Below are 27,738 nucleotides of genomic sequence, written 5' to 3' on the forward strand. Positions count from 1 at the left end.
CAGCGTAACCTAATGACCTCGACCAAGCGCGGCCGACCATGGGCTGCCGTCCATACACTTGATCTTAGCCAAAAGGCCGAGAAGCCTGCAGATGCTGGAATCTGAAACAAAAACAGAAAACTGGATAAACTCAGCAGGTCTGACAGCATCTGTGGAGAGAGAACTCTTTAGGGTCATCCTGACTTGAAACATTGGCTCCATTCGCTCTCCATATACATACATATAGAGAATCCCTACAGTACAGAAGGAGGCCATTTGGCCCATCGAGTCTGTACTGACCACAATCCCACCCAGGCTCCATTCCCATAACCCTCATTTACCCTGCTAATCCCCCTGACATTAGGGTCAACTTAGCATGGCCAATCAACACAACCCGCACATCTTTGGACTGTGGGAGGAAACCAGAGCACCCAGAGAAAATGCAAACTCCGCACAGACAGTGACCCGAGGCCAGAATTGAACCCACGTCCCTGGCGCTGTGAGGCAGCAGTGCTAACTGCTGTGCCACCGTACCGCCCTGCTGTCAGACATGCTGAGTTTCTCCAGCATTTTTGTTTTTGTTGTGGAGACTTTATTATTGGAATTAAGAAAAAAGGATACAAGACAATAGTGGTAGTTGTGTGAATAAGTCCCTTGGTCACTGCTATGAAGGTGGAAGGATATATAAATGCAGACCATAACACCTAGGAGCAGAAGTAGGCCATTCGACCAATTGAGTCTGCTCTACCATTCAACAAGATCATGACTGATCTGATGTGATAATCGTCAACACTTTCCACCTCACCCCCATACCCTTGATTCCCTTACCAATTAAAAATCTGTCTATCTCAGCCTTGAACATACTTAACGACCCTGCTTCTAAAGATTCACTACCCTCAGAGGAGAAATTCTTCTTCATCTCTGTCTTAAATGGGGGACTCCTTATTCTGAGATTATACCTTCTGGTCCTAGACTCTCTCATAAAGGGAAACAACCTCTCAGCATCTACCTTGTCAAGCCCCCTGAGAATTCTACATGTTTCAATAAGATTGCCTGTCATTCTTCTAAACTCCAATACGAGTACAGGCCCAACCTACTCAACCTCTCCTCACATGAAAATTCCTTCATAGCCGGGATCAATCTAATGAACTTCTCTGGACTGCTTTCAATACCAGTATATCAGAGATTAGAAAGCAATGAGCAAGGACAGTGCAGTCTTATATGGGGGGTGGGAATTTTAAATTTCATATAGATCGGGATAAGCAGACTAACACATGCCAGAAAGACAGTGAATTTCTTCAGTGTATTCAGAATAATTTCCTGCAGCAATAAGACTGGTAAAAGAACACAGGACATTTATCAAGTAACAATAGGATCAAATTGGAAGTAGAATTTCAATGGGAGAAACTTGACAAAGTCCAAGATTTAAGTACAGCTGAGTTCAATACAATGAGACAAAGACTGTCCACGTAAACTGAACAAATCTGATGATGAGAAAAACAGACCAGTGGAAGGGGTTCAAATCCCGAAGGAGAAATTGCTCCACCTGCCAAAAAAAAGCTATCAATGACTAAAGATATAAGGGACAACATGAAACTTTTTTAAAAAGCATCCAAAAATGCAAAAAAGCACAGATTCTGGCAAATGGAAGACAAAACAGACAGCAAGAGTTACAAAAATGGTGTATGAAAAGAAAGAAATATCAATAACAACATGGGGAAAAAGAGATGGTCAGGTGGAATCCAGGCCTTCGAAAATTGATAATGATGATATTGCCAGTGAAGATAATGAAATGATCGACATAGAATCCCTACAATGCAGGAGGCCATTCGGCCCTTTGATTTTGATTTGATGATTTGATTTATTATTGTCACATGTATTAACATACAGTGAAAAGTATTGTTTCTTGCGCGTTATACAGACAAAACATACCATTCATAGAGAAGGAAACGAGAGAGTGCAGAATGTGTTACAGTCATAGCTAGGGCGTAGAGAAAGATCAACTTAATGCATGGCAAGTCCATTCAAAAGTTGACAGCAACAGGGAAGAAGCTGTTCTCGAGTCGGTTGGTACGTGACCTCAGACTTTTGTATCTTTTTCCCGAAGGAAGAAGGTGGAAGAGAGGTCCTTAATTATGCTGGCTGCTTTGCCGAGGCAGTGGGAAGTGTAGACAGAGTCAATGGATGGGAGGCCGTTTTGCATGATGGATTGGGTTACATTCACAACCTTTTGTAGTTCTTTGCGGTCTTGGGCAGAGGAGGAGCCATACCAAGCTGTGATACAGCCAGAAATAATGCTTTCTATGGTGCATCTGTAAAAGTTAGAGAACGTCGTGGAGAGTTGGTGAGTCTGCACCAACTCTCCAACAGAGCATCCCACCCAGACCTTATCCCCGTAACCCCATGTATTTATGCCACTAATCTCGCAACCTACAATCTTGGGACACTAAGGGACAATTACCATGGCTAATCCACTTAATCTGCACATTTTGGATTGTGGGAGAAAACTGCAGCACCCAGAGGAAACTCACACAGACACGGAGAGAATGTGCAAACTCCACACAGACACCCAAGGCCAGAATTGAACCGGGTCTCTGGCGCTGTGTGGCAGTAGTGCCATCGTAGCACCCCATGTTGAATAATTACTTTGCAACAGTATTTGCAAAGGAAGATGAAAGCAGCCATGCATTCCACAGAAACTGATATTGAATCAGGAACTGGCACTCAAACTTAACCTAAACAAACAATAACAAAGAAAATAATGGCACAAGAGACTGAAAAATCCCCAGGACCTGATGGTTTAAATTCCAGGACTTTAAAGAAAATAGCTGAAAACATTGCAGATGCCCAAAATATAATCTTCCAAGTTCTCCAGATTTGCAAACTATTCCTTTAGATTAGAAAACTATTTAAGAAAGGGGGAAAAACCTGGGAATTATCGACCTGTTAGTTTAACATCTGTTGCTGGGCAATTACTAGAGTCTATAATTAAGGATAGAGTGACTGAACATCTGGAAAATTTTCAACTGATCAGAGAATTAGCATGGATTTATGGAGGATAGGTAACGTCTGACGAGCCAGACTGAGCTTTTTTTGAAAAGGTGCCTAAAGTAGAGGACATGGGAATGTTCATGGGTGTTACTTAAATGGATACATAAAAGTTATTTGATAAAAGGTCCTCATAAGAGATCATTAGTTAAAGCTGAAGCTCATAGAATTGAGGGCAAACCTGGTTAGGAAATTAGTTAAGTGGTAGGAGGTAATGAGAGGTAGGTACCCTAATTAGCTGCACACAAAAAGGTAGGGCCTCATTTATTCACTGTATTAACAGCTAGGATGATGGAATAGAAAGCCACATATCCATGTTTGCTAATGAATCAAAAGATAGGTGGCAATGTAAGCAGTTTAGATAGAAGCATGAAATTACAAAGATATTAATAAATTAAGTGAAAGGGCACATCTGTGACAAACAAATTTCAATGTAAACAAATGTGAAGCCCAGCACATTGGACCTAAAGTAAAAATCCTACCTAAATGGTCTATAGCTAGAAACAGTGGCGGTCCAAAAAAGGTCTGGAGTGCCAGGTACATAGATCATTAAAATGTCATGAACACGTTATAAAAACTCAAAAAGGCTTAGTGAACTGGTGCTCTTTATATGTAGAGGACTAGAGGCATCTCAAAGCATTGGACAAGTATGATCAAATCCAGTGGGAAGAAATGTGAGCAAACAGCAGTGTCCCCTCCCAAGCCAACATGTCCAGCATTGAGGTGCTAATCACTCGAGACCAGCTCTGCTGTGCAGGTCATGTCATTCATAAACCTGACAGCAGAAACACTTTAGGGATGTCTTCAAAGCATTCCTGAAGAAGTGAAGTATCTCTACTAAGTCTTAAATATCCCTGGTCTATGACTGTCCAAAGTACAGAAGGCTCATTCCAGAAAACAAACATATAGAAAATAGAAGCAAACGTAGGTTATTCAGCCCTACGAGCCTGCTCTGCCATTCATTATGATCATACCATTCCCCAATATCCCTTGATCCCTTTAGCGCCAAGAGCTGCATCTAATTCCTTCTTGAAATCACACAATGCTTTGGCCTCAACCACTTTCTGTGGTACTGAATTCCACAGATTCACCACTCTGGCACCGAACATTTTTATAGCATCTTTCATGACCGCAGGATGTCCAAAAGCACTTTACAGTCAATGACATGCTTTGGAAGTATAGTCCCTGTTGTAATGTAGGAAATAAAGCAGGTGATTTGCACACATCAAGATACCACAAATAGCAATGTGATCAATGGCAAGGTAACCTCTTCATTAAAGAAATGTTGATTAAGGGCTATAACTGGGGATAATCCTCCTGTTATTCTTCAAATTAGTGTCATGGGACCTTTCCTACCCAACTAAGAGTAAATAATGCCTCACTTTGAACACTTCATCTGAAAGATGGCACCTCCAAATGTGCAGCACTGCCTCAGTACTGCATTGGATTATAGGCCTTTTTTGTGTTTAAGTCTCTGGAGTAAGACTTGAACCCCAACTCAAGAGATAAGTATGTTACTTACTTACACAGTTGACACTACAGACAGATAGATAGAAGGAAAGAATCAAATAAAAAAAAGATTAGACAAAGGAGGAATAAAGAACTTGAATTCATGCAGGACTTTAGGACTGGAGAACAGCTAATGTCGTCCCACATTTAAGAAAGGTTGTAGAGACAAGCCAGGGAACTACAGACCAGTGAGTCTCACATCTGTGGTTGGGAAACTACTGGGGAAGATTCTAAAGGAGAGAATCTATTTCCATTTGGAGAGGCAAGGTTTGATCAGGGATAGTCAGCATAGTTTTGTCAGAGGGAGGTCATGCCTAACGAATTTGATTGATTTTTTTGAGCATATTTTTTGAGCCTTTGACAAGGTACCGCATGGTAGATTGTTGCATAAGATTAAATATCACAGGATCCAGGTTGAGGTAGCCAAATGGATACAAAATTGGCTTGATGACAGAAGCCAGAGGATGGTTGTAGAGTGTTGTTTTTCAAACTGGAGGCCTGACCAGCGGTGTGCCTCAGGGATCGGTGTTGGGTCCACCGTTATTTGTCATTTATATTAGTGATTTGGATGAGAATTTAGGAGGCATGGTTAGTAAGTTTGCAGATGACACCAAGGTTGCTGGCATAGTGGACACTGGTTATCTCGGATCGCAAAGGGATCTTGATCAATTGGGCCAGTGGGCTGACGAATGACAGATGGAGTTTAATTTAGATAAATGCGAGGTGATGCATTTTGGTAGATCGAACCAGGGCAAGACTTACTCAGTTAATGGTAGGGCGTTGGGGAGAGTTATAGAACAAAGAGATCTAGGGGTACATGTTCATAGCTCCTTGAAAGTGGAGTCACAGGTGGACAGGGTGATGAAGAAGGCATTCGGCATGCTTGGTTTCATTGGTCAGAACATTGAATACAGGAGTCGGGATGACTTGTTGAAGTTGTACAAGGCATTGGTAAGGCCACATTTGGAATACTGTGTACAGTTCTGGTCACCCTATTATAGAAAGGATATTATTAAACTAGAAAGAGTGCAGAAAAAAATTACTAGGATGCTAACAGGATTTGATGGTTTGAGTATAAGAAGAGGCTGGATAGACTGGAACTTTTTTCTCTGGAGCGTAGAAGTCTTAGGGGTGATCTTATAGAGGTCTATAAAATAACCACTATTATATAGAGGGGCAAAGATCAGCTAGATAGTCAATACCTTTTCCCAGAGGTAGAAGAGCCTAAAACTAGAGGGCATAGGTTTAAGGTGAGAGAGGAGAGATACAAAAGTGTCCAGAGGGGCAATTTTTTCACACAGAGGATGGTGAGTGTCTGGAACAAGCTGCCAGAGACAGTAGTAGAGGCAGGTACAATTTTGTCTTTTAAAAAGCGTTATGACAGTTACATGAGTAAGATGGCTATCGAGGGATATGGGCCAAGCATGGACTATTGGCACTAGTTTAGTCATTAAAAGAAGAGGGTGGCATGGACAAGTTGGGTTGAAGGTCCTGTTTCCATGCTGTAAACCTCTATGACTCTATATACCCATGTGTGTAGATGACGGTAGTGCGGTTGATGTAGTTTACATGGATTTCAGCAAAATCTTTGACTAACATGGGAGGCTTATTAAGAAGGCACGTGGGATACAGGGTGATCTGATAAGGTGGATTTATCATTGGCTTAGCGGTAGGAGACAGAGGATGATGACGACAGGCGGCTGCTTCAGTGGCTGGAGGCCAGTGACATGCCACAGGAATCCATACTGGGCTCCTTCGTGTTTGTCATTTATATAAATTACATGGGGGGTAGAATCAGTAAGTTTGCTGATGACACAAAGATTGGCCGGGTGGTTAACAGTGAAGGTACAGACAAGATGGTCAAATGGGTGGATAAGTGGCAGATGGAATTTAACCCTGAAAAATGTGAGGTGCTACACTTTGGAAGGAGTAATTTGACAAGGAAGTATACTATGAAAGGTCTGACACTGGGAAGTTCCGAAGAACAAATGGATCGTGGCATGTTTGTCCATAAATCTCGGAAGGCGGAAAGGCAGATTAATAGGATGGTGAAAAAGGCATATAGTACACTCACCTTTATCAATCAGGGTATAGATTACAAAAGCAGAGGGGTCATAATGGAGTTGTATAGAACTTCAGTGAGGCCACAGCTGGAGTATTGTGTGCAGTTATGGTTGCCACATTATAGGAAGGATGCGATCGCACTGGAAGGGCTGCAGAGGAGATTCACCAGGATCTTGTCTGGGATGGAACATTTAAGTTATAAAGAGAGGTTGGATAGGCTTGGGTTGTTTTCTCTGGAGCAGAGAAAACTGAGGGGCGGCCTGAATAAGGTTTTCAAGATTATGAGGGGCATAGACAGGGTGGATGGGGATCAGCTGTTCCCCTTAGTTGAAGGGTTAGTTACGAGGGGACACAAGTTAAAAGTGAGGAGCAGGAGGTTTAGGGGGGATTTGAGGAAAAACTTCTTTACCCAGAGGGTGGTGACGGTCTGGAATGCACTGCCTGGGAGGGTGGTGGACGGGATGCCTCACATCCTTTAAGAAGTACCTGGATTAGTACTTGCCACACCATGACATTCAAGGCTATGGGCCAAGTGCTGGCAAATGGGATTAGGTGGTCAGGTCAGGACCTTTCATGCGTCGGTGCAGACTCGATGAGCTGAAGGACTTCTTCTGCACTGTAGTATTCTGTGATTCTGATTCAATGCTTCTTACAATCATAGGATGTCCTAAAGTGCTTAAAAGCAACCTAAACTACTTATGAATGTAGTCACTGTTATGAAACAGGAATCAGTAAAGTAAGGAATAGTTTAAGGAAATGAAAATAGAAGTCAACCACGTTATTAACAGCACAAATGCCACCATCTCCACTGCACGCAAAATGTGTGGGAGCCCACAAAGACCTCTGTAAAATAAACAGCATCATAATTTTTCCTAAGGTTCAATTTTACCTTTGAAACAAAAAATACTCAGATTACTTTGGCTCTAGACCTCATTACAGCCTTGGTCCAGACATGGACAAAATTCCAGTGGTAAGGTGAGAGTGGCTGCTCTTGACATCAAGGCAGGAATTGTCCAAATGTAGCATCAAGGAATCTTTACAGTGAAGTCAATTGAAATTGGGAGATTGGAATCATACCCTGCACAAATGAAAATGGTTGTGGTTGTTGGAAGCCAATCATCTCAGCATCGCCAGGTATATTTACAGAGTTCAAGGTAGTTTCTGCGACCTAACAATCTGAACTTTTTTCACAAAATGTGGGCATTGTTGGCAAGGTCACCATGTTTACCCATCCCAAATTGCTCTCCGAGTAGCTTGCTATGCTATTGCAGAGGGCAGTTAAAAGTCAATCACATTGCTGTGAGTCTAGAGGCACATGTACCCGAAAGGACATTTGTGATCCAGATGGGTTTTCACAACAATTAATGATAGTTGTCAGAGTCACCATTACAGAGGCTAATTTTACATTCCAGGTATATGTTTGAATTTAAATTCCACCAGCCCTGACCTAGCTCTCTGGATTACCAGTCCAGTGGCATTACCACTACGTCACCATTTCACCAATGGTGACGACTTAAACAATGACTTTCCTTCCATCACAAGGTCAGAAAGGGAATGTTCGCTGATGATTGTACAATGTTCAGTATCATTCATAACTTCTCAAATGGGGAGGCGATGGCCTGGTGGTATTATCGCTATCCAGAAACTCAGCTAATGTTCTGGGGACCCAGGTTCTAATCCCACCACAGCAGATGGTGGAATTTGAATTCAATAAAAGATATCTAGAATTAAGAATCTACTGATGACCGTTAAACCATTGTTGATTGTCGGAAAAACCCATCTGGTTCACGGAGACGTGGCTCACTCCTGCTTCACCGGACAGTGCCCTACAACCAGAGGGCTTCTCAATCCATCGAATGCACCGTACAGCAGCCTCAGGCAAGGCTAGGGGGGATGGGGTCTGCTTCCTAATCAACACCTTGTGGTGCCTAGACATAGCAACACCGGTAACTTTCTGCTCAGTAAGAAGTTTAACAACATCAGGTTAAAGTCCAACAGGTTTATTTGGTAGCAAAAGCCACACAAGCTTTCGGAGCCCCAAGCCCCTGCTTCAGGTGAGTGGGAATTCTGTTCACAAACAGGGCATATAAAGACACAGACTCAATTTACATGAATAATGGTTGGAATGCGAATACTTACAGCTAATCAAGTCTTTAAGATACAAACAATGTGAGTGGGGAGAGCATCAAGACAGGCTAAAAAGATGTGTATTGTCTCCAGACAGGATAGCTCGTGAAACTCTGCAGGTCCAGGCAGGCTGTGGGGATTATAAATAGTGTGACATGAACCCAATATCCCGGTTGAGGCCGTCCTCATGCGTGCGGAACTTGGCTATCAGTTTCTGCTCAGCGACTCTGCGCAGTCGTGTGTCGTGAAGGCCGCCTTGGAGAACACTTATCCGAATATCAGAGGCCGAATGCCCGTGACCGCTGAAGTGCTCCCCAACAGGAAGAGAACAGTGTGGCCTGGTGATTGTCGAGCGGTGTTCATTCATCCGTTGTCACAGCGTCTGCATGGTTTCCCCAATGTACCATGCCTCAGGACATCCTTTCCTGCAGCGTATCAGGTAGACAACGTTGGCAGAGTTGCAAGAGTATGTACTGTGTACCTGGTGGATGGTGTTCTCACGTGAGATGATGGCATCTGTGTCGATGATCCGGCATGTCTTGCAGAGGTTGCTGTGGCAGGGTTGTGTGGTGTTGTGGTCACTGTTCTCCTGAAGGCTGGGTAGTTTGCTGCGGACAATGGTCTGTTTGAGGTTGTGCGGTTGTTTGAAGGCAAGAAGTGGGGGTGTGGGGATGGCCTTGGCGAGATGTTCGTCTTCATCAATGACATGTTGAAGGCTCCGGAGGCGATGCCGTAGCTTCTCCGCTCCGGGGAAGTACTGGACGACGAAGGGTACTCTGTCCACCGTGTCCCGTGTTTGTCTTCTGAGGAGGACAGTGCGGTTTTTCGCTGTGGCGCGTTGGAACTGTTGATCGATGAGTCGAGCGCTATATCCTGTTCTTATGAGGGCATCTTTCAGCGTCTGGAGGTGTCTGTTGCGATCCTCCTCATCTGAGCAGATCCTGTGTATACGGAGGGCTTCTTCAACGTGTTTAGGGTGGAAGCTAGAGAAATGGAGCATCGTGAGGTTATCCGTGGGCTTGCGGTATAGTGAGGTGCTGAGGTGACCGTCCTTAATGGAGATGCGTATGTCCAAGAATGCAACCGATTCCGGAGAGTAGTCCATGGTGAGTCTGATGGTGGGATGGAACTTGATGATGTCATCATATAGTTGTTTCAGTGATTGTTCACCATGAGTCCAAAGGAAGAAAATGTCATCAATGTATCTAGTGAATAGCATCGGTTGAAGGTCCCGTGCGGTGAAGAAGTCTTGTTCGAACCTGTGCATGAAGATGTTGGCATATTGAGGTGCGAATTTGGTCCCCATGGCTGTTCCGTGTGTCTGGTTGAAGAACTGGTTGTTGAAGGTGAAGATATTGTGGTCCAGGATGAAGCGGATGAGTTGTAAAATTGCATCTGGAAACTGGCAGTTGGCAGCGCTGAGCACTGAGGCCGTTGCAGCAATGCCATCGTCGTGGGGGATGCTGGTGTAGAGTGCCAAGACATCCATTGTGACGAGGAGTGCTCCTGGTTCAACTGCTCCATGTGTGCCGAGTTTCTGTAGGAAGTCCGTAGTGTCGCGACAAAAGCTGGGGGTTCTTTGTATAATGGGTTTCAGGATGCCCTCGACATAGCCAGAGAGGTTCTCGCACAGGGTCCCATTGCCCAATACAATGGGACGGCCGGGTGTGTTTGCCTTGTGTATCTTCGGGAGGCGGTAGAGATCTCCAACGCGGGGAGTACGTGGGATGAGAGCACAGACGGTGCTCTGAAGGTCCGGATCAAAGGTCTTGATCAGAGTGTTGAGTTGACGGGTGTGTTCTTTGGTCAGATCTGCGGGTAACTGTCTGTAGTGTTCCTCGTTGTTTAGTTGTCGGTACACTTCTTTGCAGTAATCCGTTCTGTTCAATATGACGATGGCCCCTCCTTTGTCTGCTGGTTTGATGACAATGATGCGGTTGGTCTTGAGAGCGCGGATGGCGTTGCGTTGTGCTTGGGTGATGTTCGGGGGCTGTCTTGTGAGTGCGGCTGATGAATTTGGTGTTGACGCACCTCCTGATGGCTTGGGCATACATGTCAAGTCGAGGGCAGCGGCCTTCCGGACGAGTCCAATTCGACTCTTTCCTCTTTGGGTACACTGCGGATCTCTGTCGGCTGTTCCGGTTCATTGGCTGTCTCATTGTGTTCGCTGTTGGCCTCTTGGAGTTTGTGGAAGAACTCCCGCAGCCTCATTCGCCTGATGAATTCCTCTGTGTCTGCTGCGAGACTGATGGGATCTATTTTGGTGGTGGGGCAAAAATTAAGCCCTCGGCTGAGAACTTCAATTTCATTTGGTTGAAGTGTGTAGTCGGACAAGTTGACAATGGACTTCCCTGCAGTGGTACTGTTTTCTACTGTGGTACCGGGGGAGGCTTGGTTGCTGCTGGTGGTGATGCAGAGTTTCTCAAGTTTCCTGTTCTTGGTGTGCATGTAGATGGTGTAGTTCCTTTGTCTCGTCTGCTTGGCAGAGTTTCGCAGCTGGTCTGCATCCTGAGCGCAGGTTGAGAATATGGACTCTATCTTGGTTTCCAGGCTGCGGCGTTTGCTGTAGAGCTGGTATACGAGGTGTTTGAGGAGTGTGAGAGAGGTGCGACGGCAAAGTCTCTCAGCGTAGTCTGTGTTATAGGTTGACCTGAGTGGGTTCGTGATCTGTAGTCCTTTCAGTATCTTGTCTGCTTTCTTGCATCTTTGCAGAAACTTGATGTCTGTGTCGATATGCACGATCTTCTTGGAGATCCTCTCCACTTGGAGCCGGCAGTTTGCGGTGTCGATGGTAGTCATGATGTGGAGATGCCGGCATTGGACTTGGGTAAACACAGTAAGAAGTTTAACAACACCAGGTTAAAGTCCAACAGGTAGCAAAAGCCACACAAGCTTTCGAAGCCCCAAGCCCCTTCTTCAGGTGAGTAGGAATTCTGTTCACATACAGGGCATATAAAGACGCAGACTCAATTTACATGAATAATGGTTGGAATGCGAAAACTTACAGCTAATCAAGTCTTTAAGATACAAACAATGTGAGTGGAGAGAGCATCAAGACAGGCTAAAAAGATGTGTATTGTCTCCAGACAGGATAGCTCGTGAAACTCTGCAGGTCCAGGCAGGCTATGGGGATTACAAATAGTGTGACATGAACCCAATATCCCGGTTGAGGCCGTCCTCATGTGTGCGGAACTTGGCTATCAGTTTCTGCTCAGCGACTCTGCGCAGTCGTGTGTCGTGAAGGCCACCTTGGAGAACGCTTATCCGAATATCAGAGGCCGAATGCCCGTGACCACTGAAGTGCTCCCCAACAGGAAGAGAACAGTCTTGCCTGGTGATTGTCGAGCTTCTGCTCCCCAGATGTAGAATACTCGATGCAAAAATGTCGCCCCTACTACCTTCCGCAGGAGTTCACCTCCGTTATCCTGATGGCAGTTTACATCCCACCCCATGCGGACGTGAAGATCACGCTGAACGAAATATACACCACCACGAATAGCCTTGAGCGAAACACCCTGGCCTTGTTCATTGTGGCTGGGGATTTCAATCAGGCCAAGCTCAAGCGTGTACTACCAAGTTACCACTAGAGGTCCAAACACCTGCTCCACCAGAGGTCCAAACATCCTAGACCACTGCTACACAAATATCAAACATGCCTACCGCTCTATCGCCCGCCCACACTTTGGCAAATTAGACCACAAGGCTGTGCTCCTGCTCCCAGTTTACAAGCAAAAACTGAAGCAGGAGAATCCATCAAAGTTATGCAATGTTGGTCTGAGGAGTCGGATGATCTCTTACGGGGCTGCTTGGAGTCAGTGGACTGGTCAGTATTTAAAAACTCTGCGACCAGCCTGAACGAGTACGCCATTACAGTAACTGACTTCATTCGTAAGTGTGTAGAAGACTGTGTGCCAAAGAAGCAAATCCGTGTGTTCCCCAACCAGAAACCATGGATGAACAGGGATATCCACTGCTTGCTGAAGTCCAGGTCTGAGGCATTCAAGTCAAGCAACACTGACCGATACAAGAAATGATGTGGAGATGCCGGCGTTGGACTGGGGTAAACACAGTAAGAAGTCTAACAACACCAGGTTAAAGTCCAACAGGTTTATTTGGTAGCAAAAGCCACTAGCTTTCGGAACGTGCTGCTCCTTCGTCAGGTGGAGTGGGAGATCTGCTCACAAACAGGGCATACAGAGAGACAAACTCAATTTACAGAATAATGATTGGAATGCGAGTCTTTACAGCTAATCAAATCTCAAAGGTACAGACAATGTGAGTGGAGAGAGCATTAAGCACAGGTTAAAGAGATGTGTATTGTCTCCAGACAGGACAGCTAGTGAGACTTTGCAAGTCCAGGCAAGTTGTGGAGGTTACAGATAGTGTGACATGAACCCAAGATCCCGGTTGAGGCCGTCCTCATGTGTGCAGAACTTGGCTATCAGTTTCTGCTCAGCGACTCTGCATTGTCGTGCGTCATGAAGGCCGCCTTGGAGAACGCTTAAACCAAGATCAGAGACCGAACGCCCGTGAGCAGATCTCCCACTCCATCTGACGAAGGAACAGCACGCTCCAAAAGCTGGTGGCGTTTGCTACCAAATAAACCTGTTGGACTTTAACCTGGTGTTGTTAGACTTCTTACAATACAAGAAAGCCAGATACGATCTAAGGAGATCCATCAAAGATGCCAAAAGACAGTACCAGACCAAGTTAGAGTCCCAGGCTAGCCACATCGACCTCTGCCGACTATGGCAAGGTCTGCAAGACATAACAGGCTACAAGATGAAGGCATATAAAATTGCCGGCTCCAACGCACCCCACCCTGATGAGCTCAATGCATTCTACGCCCGTTATGAGCAAGAGCATGCCCTCCCACCCTGGAAGCCCTGGGTGAACCTGTATCTGGGATCACCATTGCAGATTCCAAAGCAGCTTTCTTGAATATCAACCTATGGAATGCAACTGGTCCGGATGCGGTACCCGGACGAGCACTCAGATCCTGCGCAGATCAGCTGGCGAGGGTATTCACAGACACCTTCAATCTCTCTTTACAACAATCTGAGGTCCCTATCTGCTTCAAGAAGATGACCATCATCCCGGTACCTAAGAAAAACCAAGCAGTGTGCCTTAATGACTATCAGCCGGTGGCTCTGACATCCATCATTATGAAGTGCTTCGAAAGATTAGTCATGGCACGAATCAATTCCAGCCTCCCGGACTACCTGGATCCACTACAATTTGCCTACCGCGCCACAGGTCCACAGCAGACGCCATTTCTCTGGCCCTGCACTCAACCCTGGAACACCTAGATAACAAGGACACCTATGTCAGACTTCTATTTATTGACTACAGCTCAGCCTTCAACACCATTATTCCCACGAAACGCATCTCCAAACTCCGTAGCCTGGGCCTCGGCACCTCCTTCTGCGACTGGATCCTGAACTTCCTAACTCACAGACCACAATCAGTAAGGATAGGCAACTACACCTCCTCCACGATCATCCTCAACACCGGTGCCCCACAAGGCTGTGTTCTCAGCCCCCTACTATCCCCATTATACACCTATGACTGTGTGGCCAAATTCCCATCCAATTCGATTTTCAAGTTTGCTGACGACACCACCGTAGTGGGTCAGATCTCAAACAATGACGAGACGGAGCACAGGAATGAGATAGAGAATCTGGTGAACTGGTGCAGCAACAATAATCTCTCCCTCAATGTCAACAAAACGAAGGAGATTGTCATTGACTTCAGGAAGCGTAAAGGAGAACATGCCCGTCTACATCAACGGAGATGAAGTAGAAAGGGTCGAGAGCATCAAGTTTTAGGTGTCCAGATCACCAACAACCTGTCCTGGTCCCCCCATGCCGACACTATAATTAAGAAAGCCCACCAACGCCTCTACTTTCTCAGAAGACTAAGGAAATTCGGCATTTCAGCTACAACTCACACCAACTTTTACAGATGCATAGAAAGCATTCTTTCTGATTGTATCACAGCTTGGTATGGCTCCTGCTCTGCCTGAGACCGCAAGGAACTACAAAAGGTCGTGAATGTAGCCCAATCTATCACACAAACCAGCCTCCCATCCATTGACTCTGTCTACACTTCCCGCTGCCTCGGCAAAGCAGCCAGCATAATTAAGGACCCCACACACCCCGGACATTCTCTCTTCCACCTTCTTCCTTCGGGAAAAAGATACTAAAGTCTGAGGTCACATACCAACCGACTCAAGAACAGCTTCTTCCCTGCTGCTGTCAGACTTTTGAATGGACTTACCTTGCATTAAGTTGATCTTTCTCTACACCCTAGCTATGACTGTAACACTACATTCTGCACTCTCTCATTTCCTTCTCTATGAACGGTATGTTTTGTCTGTATAGCACGCAAGAAACAATACTTTTCACTGTATGTTAATGCATGTGACAATAATAAATCAAATCAAATCATGTCCTTTAGGGAAGGAATCTGACATCCTTACCCAGTCCGGCTTACATACGACTCCAAAGCTACAGCAATGTGCTTGACTCTCAAATGTCCTCAGGCAACAAGGGATGGGCACTAAATGCTGGCCAGCCAGCGATGTCCATGTCCCATGAATGAATTTTTAAAATACTGAAGCAGTCCTCGCTCGCAAACAGCAATACCTAGTCAAGCTTGAACCAATATGAGGCAAGTAAGACTTGTGCCACACAAGTGCCAGGCAATGACCAATACCTAAAAGAGAGAATGTAACAATCGCAAGCCCTTAACATTCACTGAATACTCCACCAATAAACTTCTTAGGATTTACTATTGAACAGAAACTTAACTGGGCCCACTATATAAGTGCTGTGGCTATAAGAGCAAGTCAAATGCTGGAAATTCTACAGCAAGTAATGCACCACCTGACTCCTAAAAGCCTAACTAGGTGGTACATGTCAGGAGCATGATAGAATACTCCCCACTTGCATGTAGTGCAGTTCTAACACTTAAGAAGCTCAACACGCCTCAAGACTGGCATCCCATCCGTGATCGACACACAGTGGCAGCATTGCGCATTAATGCTCCTTCAACAGCAGCTTCCATACAAAACCTCTACCACTTTAAAGAACAAGGGCAGCAGGTATGTGGGAACTCAAGTGATCAATCCGGAAGGGAAAATAAATAAGGGACACTTTGTCAGAGGAGTGGGGGAAATAGGTGGGGATCCAGAGGAGGAGGGGTGGGGACTGACAAGACAGAGGGGACAGCCAACCCATGCCCACTCCCCTGGCCACACCTGCCCATCACCCCCACCTCCCCTTTTCAGGCCTGCCGATATCCCAATGGCATTCCAAAGCCCCACTTCAATTCTCAAGCCTGCCAGAACCTCCTGGGTTTGAGCCCAACTCAACCCCTGAACCCAGACCTTACGAGTCTCTCCACATCCACACAATTTGGACATCACCGACCACCCCAAAACCCTCCCAATCACAACCACCACCTGCCAAAATTAGGACACTTTACAGCAGGGAATTGGTGGACAGCATGGCTGCTTCCTTGTGACTGGCACATGCATTGTTATCGCTCTGGACTGCACATATACATCAATGCAATGCACATGAGCAATCTCCTCACTTGCTGCCGGAAGAATCCAGGACAAATGGCATCCCAAGAAGCCTCTCCCATCCTGGACGCAGAATGGGCTGGGATATCCCAGAAAATCTGGGACAGTTGGTTATTCTGATGAAAGCATCACCACCTGCAAGTTTCCCTCCAAGTCATTCACAATCCTAGCTTGGAAGCATATTGCCATCCCTTCACTGTCACCAGGTCAAAATCCTGGCACTCTCTCCCTAACAATACTGAAATTACATAGCCTGCAGAAGTTTAAGGCAGCGGCTTATATGCATCACGGCTTTCTCAAGGGCCTTTAGAGATTGGCAGCAACTGCTGGCCTCGCCAGCAACACTCATATCCAATGAGTGAATAAAACATTTTTGCAGATGTTTTTAGCTTGACCGTGATAACAGATAGACTATAAATCAAATTTGATCATATTTTACCAGAATATTCCCGATACTGCAAAACATGAACCAAGTCTCCGAATGAACAAAGTTAATCAGCTGAACTTCTATAAATGATTTTAATCCCCACATTATATTAATTTTTAAATATGCACGTGTTATCGTGTTGGCGTTGTTACACTTCAGTCTAAGAATATATTTTTATTTAAGCAGTATTTAATTTAGCTGTTCCAGTTAAATTTTCCTGCCTTGTTCCATAGTGTACATATTTCAGGCAACAGGCCTTTTTGGTAATGGAAAGTGTTCTCCCTCAGGAAGTCATTCTCGGTTGCATTGTGCCATTGAGATTGGCGTCCTGAGGGAAACATTTTCCATTCCAAATTTACCTCCACTAAACTGTTTTTTTTTCTCCTGTCCCTGCAAATGTAACGAAGGGAAAAATAATGAAGATTTGAAAGAATCAATAGTATTCCCCAATGCCTGAGAGAGTTTATCCAGTGAGTACTGAGTCATGCACATCAGGAAGGTCTCAAGTTTAATCCCCAACAAGCTCCATTAGTTTAACTCAGCCAAGGTGGTCATGGGGTAGCAGAATTGACCAGGTAGAGCTCGAGATTGGAGGTTGAATCAGCCAGAGTTTCCACATTTGAGCACTATTCAACGCCCATGTTAGAGATACGCATTTGATGACATGCTGTATTATTTGATTGGTTTCACTTGTAAAAATATTCCCATTCTTTCATTTCTTTGTACCCAAGGACGGAACCTACCAGGAATCAAAGACTTTTGGTGAAGGGAAGAAAATTTGGCAGGATGGTCGGTGGTGGGGAATCATGGAAGCATGCAATAGTACAGGACAGAAAGAGGCTATTCAACATGTCAGCTGCTGCTGACTCCATGAAACAGTGCTGCTCTTTCCCTATTGCCTTTTAATTTCCCCCCTACATTTCAAGTATTCATCTCGTACTACTGAATCTCTTAATTTGTTTCCACCACCCTTTCAGGTAGTACATTGCAGATCACAACAACTCTGCCCTCTGATCATAAGGAAAGATAGCAGGGAATAAAAGATAAACATATCAAATAATCCAGCACTACTCCAATATGTTCACAAAAAGCAGAGCTTTAAATTTACAAGCTTTGAAGTCAATTAACCAGTCAGTCAATTTAATGCATAATACCTACTGTACATAGCTGAAGTTATCTTTCATTATCTGCACAATAATACTTCAATGGGCAGGAAGCTGCAAGTATAAACCCAGATTTTGTGGTCAGCAGTGAAGTAAGTGACAGCACTCACCATCAACCTCAAAGAAAGCTACCCACAAAGATCTAGCAAGGTCCCATAACCTAACCCAAGGTAGCAGCAAAGAATGCTGATGGGAGTCAAAGGTGATAGTTCTGGTGTTGTCATGTGAAGCTGATGGAATTTTGGATCCTCCAGGTATTGATGTCAAACAAGAGTCAGAGAATAAAGAACAACCTTTAGAACAATGGAGGAATTGAGTGTTGGAAGTCGTATATAAAGATATGGGGATGAAGGATATCGCACTGGGATACAAACTGTAGATAACAGTGCCAGCAAACAAACAGCATTCAAGACAGACAGATAATGCCTTCACTGTAACAGACAAAGTTAGGACAGAGCAATACATAGAATGGAACTGTAAAAGGAGACACTGGAGGGGGAGGACCAGTCAACAGTTTTGATGGTAGCACACAGGTCAAGTACTAGTTACACAGCTGTGATGTTGGCCAGTGCAAGTTCAGTGTTATATGCAAGCCTGGAGCCAAGAGGAAAATTGTATGGGAAGATAGAGTTTCCTTTGCCTTCATATTTGGTCAAACCATGCTGGTTTCAAAAGTGATCGATGCTACAGTTAAACTTCTGCATGAACACAGGTTATAAATGCAAGAAATTACATGGTTGGGAAGTAGTTCTGCAGCTAGAAGATGCATTATGTGAATCCTTCTCATTGGCATTCTGTGCAAATCTTTTGGATCAATACAAAATGTTGAAGAGCAGCTCTTGCACTGGCTAAAAGCTACTAAATTGCCCATGGTGTTGGCCACAATTCTTACATCAGTGTATTTTTTTTTAAATTACACAAAATAGCAACACAATTCTATGGGGGCACTTTGGAAATCCAAGGGTAGAGTCGGTCCTTACAACAACTTAGTGACAGTTGACATACTAAATCTGAATGTGAAATATTAACATGCCATTTACAAGATGTAGCATTGACAGTAGAACACAAGTCAAAACTTGTGCAATAAGGTGTGCGGCGAACAAATGCTACAAAGATTAAGATTTAAGTTAAATTATTTTTTAAGCACCTATTGCTCCAGTCATGATGTTTAAGAGGCAGAATACTTGCCCACATGATTCCACTGTTGTGGAAGATGGACTGTAAAATACAATTGAAGAGGGCATTCAGTAGTGTACATACTTCCACTGCACTGCATCAACTCAACATTATAATTACACAACTCTGCCTCGAGGCTCATCCCTACCTGGTTGATGCTCTCTAACTATACAGCTTAATACTGCCAGCTAACAGAATGGAGTCAATTTTCACAAGTTCTTACATCAGCAGGAGACAACCATTCAGCCCATCACTCAGGTGCCAGCTCTTTGAAAGAGCTGTCCAATTTGGTCCCACGCCTGGCTTGATTCACTGTTAGTGCTGCTTGGCTGAGTGAGAGTGCTTTTGGAGTTGGGTAGAAGCATGGAGTTAGGTGAAACAGGCAGCAGAGGCTATAAGGGAAAGTGTTGACTGGTAAATAGTGGGTCAGGTCGGTAAGTCATTACAACTTTTATCACTTTTTATGGTTTGAAAATACATATTGTGGTTCACAATCTGTAATGGCTGGAATTGGTTGGACAAGGACAAGGAAAGAAGGGCTTAATTAGTGCTAAATTTAATAACTATTTATTTTGACAAAATTATCACTAGAAAAGTCAGTCAGTGGGGTACAGTGCTCTAACTGTGAGATGCGGGAGGTCCGTGACGTTTCCAGCATTCCGGATGGCTACATCTGCAGGAAGTGCCCCCAATGGCAGCCCCTCACAAACTGCCTGGTTCGGTTGGAGCAGCAGTTGGATGCACTTAGGAGCAGCAGATGGCGGAAAGCATCATAGACAGGAGTTACAGAGACATGGTCACATCCAAAGTGCAGGCAGATAGATTGGTGACCGCTAGAAAGGGCAAGCAGTCAGTGCAGGAATCCCCCATAGCTGTCCACCTGTCTAACAGGTATATCGCTTTGGATATTGTTGGGGAGGATGGCCTATTGGGGGAAAGCAACAGCAGCAGCCAGTGCAGTGCACCACTGATGGCTCTGTTGTTCAGCAGGGAGGATCAAAGCGCAGAAGAGTAATAGTCATAGGGGACTCCATAGTCCGGGACACAGATAGGCACTTCTATGGTCGTGAAAGAAATTCCAAGATGGTGTGTTGCCCCCCGGTGCTAGGATCCGGAATGTCACTGAATGGCTGCAGGGTATCCTGAAGGGGGAGGGTGATAAAGCAAAGGTCATTTGTTCACTTTTAAGCCCGCCAATACCTCCAATACCTTGTCGCTCCCTATGACAATTTGCTCTAGAACCTCTCAGTCTCTCTCCTGGGGTTCCATAACTACCTCCTCATTCTCATGGGTGAAGACAGATGTGAAATATTTGTTTATCACCCGACCAATGTCCTCTGTTTCCACCCACAGATTTCCCCCTTGGTCCTTAATGGGCCCTACTTTTCGTCGGTAATCCTCTTCCCATTTATATACTTATAGAATATTTTAGGATTTTCCCTATTTTTACCAACCAGAGCTTTCTCATATCCCCTCTTTGCTCTCCTGATTGATTTCTTAAGCTCCATCCTGCACTTTCTGTACTCCACTAATGTCTCTGCAGACTTGCACTTGTTAAAAGCCTCTCTTTTCCTTCTCACTGTACCCTGAATGTCTCTGGTCATCCATGGTTCTCTGTGTTTGTTACACCTTCCTATTACCTTAGAGGGAACATGTTGGGCCTGTACCCTCCCCATTTCATCTTTGAATGCTCCCATTGCTCTTCTGTTGAATTCCCTGCAAGTAACTCATTTGAGTGTACGTTGGCCAGATCCTGCCTTTTATATTGTTAAAATCTACTCTTCCCCCAATCATAGATTCCCTACAGTGCAGAAGGAGGCCATTCAGCCCATCAAGTCTGCACCGGCCACAATCCCACCCAGGCACGCCAGTAACCCAACATATTTACCCTGCTAATCCCCCTGACACTAGGGCCAATTTAGCATGGCCAATCAAGCTAACCCACACATCTTTGGATTGTGGGAGGAAACCAGAGCACCTGGAGGAAACCCACGCAGACACAAGGAGAATGTGCAAACTCCACACAGACAGTGACCCGAGGTCGGAATTGAACCTGGGTCCCTGGTGCTGTGAAGCAGCAGTGCTAACCACTGTGCCACCCAATCCAAAACCTTTTTTGCAACTTGTCTATTTCTTTGTCCATAATAAATTTGAATTGAACCATGTTGTGGTCGCTATCACCAAACTGCTCCCCCATTAACACATCAACCACGCGTCCGGCTTCATCCCTCGGAATTAGGTCCAGCACTGCACCATCCCTTGTTGGATCCTCCTAAAAGGTTTTCCTGTATACATTTTAAGAACTCTACTCCATCTCGGTCCTTAACATGATGGTTATCCCAATTAATGTTGGGAAAGTTGAAATCAAGTAATATAATTATCCTTTCATTATTTTTACCCCTCTCCGCGAATTGCGCACATGTTTGCTCTGCAATTTCCCGCTGACAATCTGGAGGTCTATAATAAACACCTCGCAACGTCGCTGTCCCTTTTTTATTCCTAAGCTGTGCCCACAAAGCTTCATTTGATGCCCCTCCAAGATATCATCTCTCCTTACTGCACTAACTGTCTCCTTAACTAATAATGTAATGCCTCCTCCTCTTTTACCCCCTCCTCTGTCTTGCCTGAAGATTCTATATCCCGGGGTGTGGAGCTGCCAATCCTGCCCCTCACTCAACCACATCTCTGTGATGGCCATTATATTATAATTACATGCGTCAATCCTCACCCTTAATTCCTGGCATTAAAGTAGAGGCCCTCCAGCCTTGTCTTATTCCCTTGAAACTTACTACTGCTGTATTCCCTCTGACCTGATTGCTTTTCTATGTTATACTGTGTTCCTATTCTGTTAACAGTCTGGGTTCCCTCCCCCTGCCAAACTAGTTTAAACTCTTCCCAACAGCACTAGCAAACCCGCCAGCAAGGATGTTAGTTCCGCTCTGGTTCAGATGTAGACCATCCCACTTGTACAGGTCCCACCTTCCCCAAAAACAGTCCCAGTGGTCCAGGGATCAAAAACCCTCCATCCTGTACCAACCTTTAAGCCACACATTCATCTGTGCTATTCTCCTATTTCTGTACTCACTAGCTCATGGCACCAAGAGTAATCCAGAGATTACAATCCGAGAGGTCCTGCTCCTTAGTGTATTGCCTAACTTCCTGAATTCTTGATGCAAGATCTCATCCCTCTTTGCACCTATGTCATTGGTACCAACATGTACCATCTGTCTTCACCCACGAGAATGAGGAGGTAGTTGTGGAACCCCAGGAGAGAGACTGAGAGGTTCTAGAGCAAATTGTCATCGGGAGCAACAAGGTATTGGAGGGCTTAAATATGGACAAATCTCCAGGTCAGGATGAATCGTGTCCCAGGCTGTTGTGGGAAGCAAAGGAAGAAATTGCACGGGCTCTGACCCAAATTTTGAATTCATCTCTGGCCACCGGAGAGATACAGTAAGAAGTCTAACAACACCAGGTTAAAGTCCAACAGGTTTATTTGGTAGCAAAAGCCACTAGCTTTCGGAACAGGCTGTCCTTTCATCAGGTGGGTGGGAGTTCAGATCACAAACAGAGCAGAAAGACACAAACTCAATTTACATGAATAATGATTGGAATGTGAGTCTTTACAGCGAATCAAGTCTTAAAGGTACAGACAATGTGAGTGGAGGGAGCATTAAGCACAGGTTGAAGAGATGTGTATGGTCTCCAGACAGGACAGCTAGTGAGATTTTGCACATCCAGGCAGGTTGTGGGGGTTACAGATAGTGTGACATGAACCCAATATCCCGGTTGAGGCCGTCCTCATGTGTGCGGAACGGGAGGCTTATGACCAGCTGTGTGCCTCAGGGATCGGTGCTGGGTCCACTGCTATTTGTCATTAATATTAATGATTTGGATGGGAATTTAAGAGGCATGGTTCGTAGGGTTTGCAAATGACACCAAGATTGCTGGCATAGTGGACAATGAAAAGGTTATCTAGGATTGCAACAGGATCTTGATCAATTGGGCCAGTGGATGATGAATGGCAGATGGAGTTTAATTTAGATAAATGTGAAGTGATGCATTTTGGTAGATCGAACCAGGGCAGGACTTACTCAGTTAATGGTAAGGCATTGGGGAGAATTATAGAACAAAGAGATCTAGGGTACAGGTTCATAGCTCCTTGAAAGTGGAGTCACAGGTGGACAGGGTAGTGAAGAAGGCATTCGGCATGCTTGGTTTCATTGGTCAGAACATTGAATACAGGAGTTGGGATGACTTGTTGAAGTTATACAAGACATTGGTAAGGCCACACTTGGAATATTGTGTACAGTTCTGGTCACCCTATTATAGAAAGGATATTATTAAACTAGAAAAAGAGTGCAGAAAAGATTTACTCGGATGCTACCGGGACTTGATAGTTTAAGTTATAAGGAGAGGCTGGATAGACTGGGACTTTTTTCTCTGGAGCATAGGAGGCTTAGGGGTGATCTTATAGAGGTCTATAAAATAATGAGGGGCATAGATAAGAAACAGTCAGTATCTTTTCCCAATGGTAGGGGAGTCTAAAACTAGAGGGCATAGGTTTAAGGTGAGAGGGGAGAGATACAAAAGGGTCCAGGGGGGAAATTCTTTCCAGAGGGTGGTGAGTGTCTGGAACAAGTTGCCAGAGGTAGTAGTGAAGGCGAGTACAATTTTGTCTTTTAAAAAGCATTTAGACGATTACATGGGTCAGAGGTACAGAGGGATGTGGGCCAAACGCAAGCAATTGGGACTAGTTTAATGGTAAAAACTGGGCGGCATGGACAAGTTGGGCCAAAGGGCCTGTTTCCGTGCTGTAAACCTCTGATTCTGAATTTGGTCTTTTCAATCAAAGCCTGAACTTCTACTTGCATTTCAGTGTGGTGAACCGTAAAGACTTTTGGTCTCTAGCTGATCATTCTCTCCCCTAGACTCTGGGAAACCAATTGTGATTGTGCGTTTTCAGGTATATTTTAGAAATCCTTCCCCTCTCAGAACCCATTTCCATGACACCGTGAAATCACATGGGCCATGTGACCAGATGGAGGTGAAGATTAGCTATCCTGGAGAGCCCAACTCTCTCTCATCTTGAAACTGAATGGGCAGTTTAAAGCACAACTGTTCCATTCTCAACAGTTTTAGGGGCTACAGTTTTAGGTTGCTGCCATGGTCTCTAACTGTAAATATCTTGCACCTTCTACCCAATAAAACAATCTAAGCCTTCCTTTAATCTCTCAACAACCAGGTTTGCAGTCGGGCTGATTTCAAAACGAGTCACATGACCCCTTTCATTTCACCTTAAATTGAAAGACATGGTCCCAAAATGCAACAATCTTACAAACCTCATAACTTTAACACTGTGTCAAACTATATATCACATGGAATCACTGAGTAGTTACATTATAGGTGGTTGTTATTTGGCCCATTGTGCCCCTGCTGGTTCTCTGAAGAGCGAGATATCTGGTCACACTCCTTACCCTTTTCCCTATAGCCCATCAATTTGTTCTCAAGTAACAATCCAGTTTTCTTTCGAAAGCCACTGTTGTATCTGCCTCCACACTCTCAGGCAGTACATTCCAGATCCTAACCAATGCTGTGCAAAAACATTTTTCCTCATGTCACTGTTGTTTCTTTGGCCAATCATCTTAAATTTGAGTCCTCTGGTTCTTGACCCGTCCGCCAATAGGAACAGTTTCTCTCCATTTACTCCGTCCAGACCCAAATAATTTTGAACACAGTTATCAAATCTCCTTTTCACCTTCTCTTCTCCAAGAACAGCCCCAGTTTTTTTCCAATCTATCCACATAGTTGAAGTTCCTCATCCCTCGAACCATTCCCATGAATCTTTTCTGCACTCTCTCTCATGCCTTCACATCATATCTAAAATAGGTGGCCAGAATCTGACACAATACTCCAATTGCATCCCGATAAGAGTTTTATACAGGTTCATCCTAACTTCTTTGTTTTTGTACAGAATGCTCCATTTATAAAGTCCAGAATCCCATATGTTTTATTAACCACTTCACGCAACCTCCAACCTTCCACCTTCAACAATTTGTGCACTTATCCCCCAGGTCCTTGTACTCCTGCACAGCCTTTCAAATCGAAATTGAACACTTTATTTTATATTGTCTCTCCCTGTCCTTCCTACCAAGTCAATTACTTCACATTTCTCGGCATTAAGTTTCACCTGACTTTTGTCTGCTCATTCTTCAACTTTCTATTTCCTCTTGAAGTTTATCACTATGCTCCTCAAAGTTCACAGTATTTCTAAGTTTTGTCAATCTGTAAATTTTGAAATCATGCCCTGTATAACAATGACTAGGTTATTAACACAGATCATAAAAAGTAATGATATTGGCACCAACCCCTCGGGAACTCCACAAGGTATCTTCCTCCAGTCTAAAAAACAGCCTTTCACCTCTATTTTGTTTCTTGTCACTGTCCCTTTTATTCCATGGGCTTCAACTTTGCTTCAAGCCTGTTATGTGGTATTTAATCACTTTTCTCTTGGTAACCCATGTACACCACATCAACCACATGTTCCTCATTAGCCTTCTCGATTACAGCATCAACAGACTGGAACAATTTGCTCTCAACAAATCTGTGCTGACTTTCCTTAATTAAATCAGATTTGTCTATATGATTGTTAATTTGTTCTGAATTATCATTTATAAAAGCTTTTCCATCATCAAGATTAAATTGATTGTCCTGTAGTTTTGGGGCAAGTGTCCTTACATCCTTTTATAAACCAAAGTTTAACATTTACAATTCTCCACTCCTCTGGCACAACCCCTCTATCTAAGGAGGATTAGAAGATTATGACCAGTGCTTCTGTAATTTCCATTCTTACTACCCTTAATACCCTTCAATGCATCACATCCAGTCTTGATGATTTATCCATTTTCAGTACATTCAGTCTATTCAATACCTCCTCTTTATCAATGTTTTGTCCATTCAATGTCTCAACTACCTCCTCTTTTGACTTGGAGCATCTTCGTCCTTGGTAAAGACAGGTACAAAGTACTCATTTAGAAACTCAGTCATGCTTCCTGTCACCATACATTAAATCTCTTTTCAGACCCTATTGGCCCCATTCCTCCTTTTACCATATATTTGTCTATAGAAGGCTTCTGAAGTCTCTTTTATGTTAGCTTACAACTCTTCTGACACTCTCCCTTTGCTTCTCATTTTTTTCACTTTCCCTCTGAATTTTCTATATTCAGACCAGTTCTTAATTCCATACTTGAAAAGTCTGAAATTTCTGGTTGGTAGCTAGTTTTCCACATGTCAGCAAATTTCATATCAAAGGAGGTTCTGATTAGTACCACTAAACTAAATTGTGCATCTCATATTCTGTGAAGGTTGGCATGTTGAGGTCTGCCAACCAGTTCTTTGTTGCATGCAATCAACAACTTACATTTATATTGCATCTTTAATATAATGAAACCCCTCTTCACAGGAGTATTATAAAACAAAATATGGCACCAAGCCTCAGAAAGAGATCTTAGCTTTGGACAAAGAGAGGTGTTTTAAGGAAATAGAGGGAGGTGATAGAGAAATAGAGCTGTGTTGACAGCCATTTATAAAGAACTTGATGCTACATTTTCGAATCATGGTAGCAACTGTCAGCATATAGATGAGGAAAAGACGAGTGGCCCAGAATAGAGCCTTGATGGACTAGAGGTAACAGTGCAGGAACAGGAAGAGAAGCTACTGTTAGAGATGCTACAATTAATTAGCTAAGAGTGGAGCCAAGTGACAGCAGTGCCACTCAGCTAGAAAATAAAGGAGAGGCATTGAAGGAGATAGTGTTAGAAATCAGCAATATTTTGAGTATATACAGGTATATATATTTTTAAACAGGTAGCGGAATAAGTTAGCGATAGTGGGATTGACTTTGGCTGCAAAGAGGTACAGATGTCTGAGGAGGGACATCACATCAGAAATCAATATTACTTTATTAGGCCAATTCAGGGCTGCAACAGGGATGGAACTCTGATTTGAAAGGTGCAAAGAAGAGCACATGTTCAAACACGTTCAAGGACTCTGAATAGGAAGGAAGGTTAGAGATGACAGTAGTTTTCAAGGATAGAGGGACTGTGTTATTGACACAGTCCCACAATTCCCTAAAGATGGGAATTTTGAAAGGCAGGATGCAATACCCGAGGAGAAGGAACCATTTTTAATGTCAGCCAGCACTGGATCTGGAGAGAAAGTCGAGTGGTCAGCAGTATAGTGGAAATGGGATCAAAAGAACATCAGGTGGGTTTTATGGCAAGATCAGTTCAGAGATGGGAATGAGAGCGAATTTGGAGAAAGACACAGGTTTGGGGTTAAGGTTTACCTTGAGAAAGTTTATCTTGTAGTAGTTTTGCTTCTCTGCTTCAGACAGATCTGACGATTGATGGCTAAACTAGTTCATCAATTGGACTGAGAGAGAAAGATGATGAGAAGCCATGCCAGATGGAACAGCAAGAGTTTTATTGTGGCTTCAAACACAAAGGTGAAGAAGAGATACAGTAGATCAACAGCTGCAATAGTATTATGGTAAATGGAGGGCCAAAGACTAAATAGTTGGAAGTGCAATTGCAAGTGACTAAGTGGGAAGATGTAGAAGGCCCTGGGTTGGAAGGGGTGAAAAAGATGCAAGTTGC

General features: G+C 44.2%; 1 protein-coding gene across 4 annotated transcripts in view; it reads right to left on the minus strand.

The window, feature by feature from the left end:
- The window catches only part of znf423 (zinc finger protein 423), a 372,637-nt gene that overhangs the window by 338,587 nt on the left and 6,312 nt on the right, over positions 1 to 27,738 (minus strand). The window lies entirely within an intron of this gene.

Source organism: Mustelus asterias, chromosome 4 (genome assembly GCF_964213995.1).
Source record: "Mustelus asterias chromosome 4, sMusAst1.hap1.1, whole genome shotgun sequence".
NCBI lineage: Eukaryota > Metazoa > Chordata > Chondrichthyes > Carcharhiniformes > Triakidae > Mustelus > Mustelus asterias.